General features: G+C 33.4%; 1 non-coding gene across 1 annotated transcript; it reads left to right on the top strand.

Moving 5' to 3' along the window:
- Nucleotides 1–740: 740 nt before the first annotated feature.
- On the top strand, nucleotides 741–936 carry LOC113787877 (U2 spliceosomal RNA). Its single transcript, XR_003474399.1, has one exon. It is a non-coding gene; the product is annotated as a U2 spliceosomal RNA (small nuclear RNA).
- Nucleotides 937–2640: the final 1704 nt, after the last annotated feature.

The following is a 2640-nucleotide window of genomic DNA, read 5'->3' as shown; positions in this document are numbered from 1 at the left end:
ACATATAAGTGGCATAGCTGACCTTCACTCCCGCCTGATAGTTAATCATTTCAAAGATCTTCTCCACTTCTTAGATCCATTGATCCGCCTTCTCTGAATTCTCATCCCCCTTAAACTTAGGAGGATTGTAAGGAAAGAAAGACGATATAAAAATATGATTTTAGAAAGAAAAAAAAAAACCTCCTTTTTGTTATTTGTCTGACTAAATTGCCCTATGTACACTCTAGAAAAGTATTTTGCTCCTTGTATTTGATCCAACAACTCTTCCATCATTAGAATGGGGAATTTGTCTAGCACAATAACCTTTTTCGATGTTTAATGCCCTGTAATCATAACAAAACCTCTAACTCCCATCCTTTTTCTTTACCAATATCATTGGGCTTGAGTAAGGACTGCTGTTGGGTTTTATTGTACCCTAGCTCAACATTTTAGTCACATGTTTTTCTATCAAATACTTTGTACCTTTTTTGATACCAATCACGTGGCAACCTCCTTTGCAGTATTCTTGAGTGCATCTTCTATGGCCATCACCCTGAATTAGTTGAATGTGGTTAGATGCACTCATAATTCACTATCCAATGTTTGAAGAGAGAATTGTTAGAGACTTTGACAGTTGTTGCATTAGAGTTGCGAAAGAAAGCAATATTATACAACTAATAGTTATGTCCCACATTTGAGAGAAGACATATCAAGTACCGAGGTCTTGGCTATAATATAAGAGTTCATTATCTAAACAAAGCATACCTTTCTCGGCCTTTTGGCTAAGATCAAGTGTAGTATCTGTTCTTATCAGTTTAATATCTGATATATGGGCCAATGGTCCACACGATATTAAATTTATTTCTTCAGGGGGAGAGTCCACTACAATAGCTTGCTATTGGGTCTCTCGAGTGTCGCCTTTGTGTTGCACTACTACACTGGCTTGGCGCACCCCACCAATTTAGTTAAAGTTAATTTGCATTCCATCTTTTTTAATTAAATATTTTTTATTTGAATTCCATCTTTCTAATGGGAAGAGATCACAAAACTATCAAGACTTCAACAAGGATTCTAAAAAACATTTAAAACATTTGAGAATTCCCTCAACTAATACCAAATAAGTGCTCTTAACATCCCATTTTGAAGCTTCTTTTGGGCTCAACCTTTAAGTATGTATCTACCCGCACTATTTAAATGCTTTTGCACTATTTTATGAAAATTTTACAACATACCCACCAAATTATACCTTTGACATAATGCTACCCATCATATTCAACTTTGTCTTCCAGAACACAATCACAACCCTATTTTAGAAAATTCAATTTTTGTGTTCTGCAAAATTTTTTTTTTGTATTTTTGAAAAATTTAAGTTTAGATTTATTTAAAAAAAGGTAAAATTTGGTTCTTATTAAAAAAAGTGGGAGTAGAAGTATAATTTGGAGATTATAAGGTAAATTTTATTTTTCCTTTTTATAGTGTTGGTTTTTATGTCATGCAACCCATTTTTATTTAATTTATTTATTTTTAATAATGAAAATATATACATATATATATATATATATATATATATATTCATTCAAGTTGATAGAGTACATCAAAGGCAACACAACTTTAAAATCGCTAAAAATTAAAAAGGATGAATCTGTGAACAAACAAGTTAATAGTATAGAACAACCAAATACCTACAAATTGATATGAATCTCAAACCGTTAAAATAAAATTATGAGCCGTAATGATAGAAATGGTGAAAGAAGCCACAATCGGAATGGTTATCCGATTGGTAAATCGAGAAGACGCTAAAATCAACTATAGAGGTTTTGGTTGAAAAGTAGAAGGAGAGCGTCACTGCAAAACAATGCGCTCTAAAGATGGTTCCAAGATCTCAAAAAGAATAAACTCTCAAAATGATAATGCCTATAATTTCTTTATTTTTTATCCCTTAAAATGGAGTCTTACATGAATATTTATAGGCTTCAGAATAAAGATCTAGATAATACTTCCTATGAAACATCTTCATATTCATGAATATACGCTAGACTAATTTCTACGTTTATCCCCTTACATTAAATTGAAAAGAAACATAATGAAATACACAAAATACAATAAATTTCGTCCACATACATGTCATCAAACTAAAAGTTTGGAAGGAGCCCTTACCTTAACGTTAGCTCTAACGTACGATTACAACACCGTGAGTAAATTCGGTAAAATCTTCGCTCGCAACGTCGCCTCCAAATTGGTCCCCTAGCACCGTGGCGTGGTAGTGAGCAACTTTCCCTTCTAACTCTTCGCGAAATGAAGCTTGGATCTAGAAGAAACGGAGGGGTTTGTGTTTGAATCTCAAATACCGTTTTTCTTCGTTTTCGAATCAAAGAGGAAGAGTGGAGTTGCGAAACCTTTGTTCTAACACTCACCCAACCTTGGGTTACTAGTCTTGAAGAAAGAAAGCAACGAAAGACGAAAATGGAAGAGAAGGGAAAATGGGGGGTCACGCGTAGGGAGGAAGAAGATGAAATTCTGAATTTTCTTTCCTTCCTTTTTCCTTTCTTTGTTTTTCCTTCCTTTCTATTTCCTTCTTTCCTTTATATAACCTTTTCTTTTCCTTTTCCTTCCTTCTAATTTCCTTTCTTTCTATTCTCTCCAAGCAAACATATATATATA

The sequence above is a fragment of the Cicer arietinum genome, chromosome 7 (genome assembly GCF_000331145.2).
Source record: "Cicer arietinum cultivar CDC Frontier isolate Library 1 chromosome 7, Cicar.CDCFrontier_v2.0, whole genome shotgun sequence".
NCBI lineage: Eukaryota > Viridiplantae > Streptophyta > Magnoliopsida > Fabales > Fabaceae > Cicer > Cicer arietinum.
This window is presented reverse-complemented; position numbering and strand designations above follow the sequence as displayed.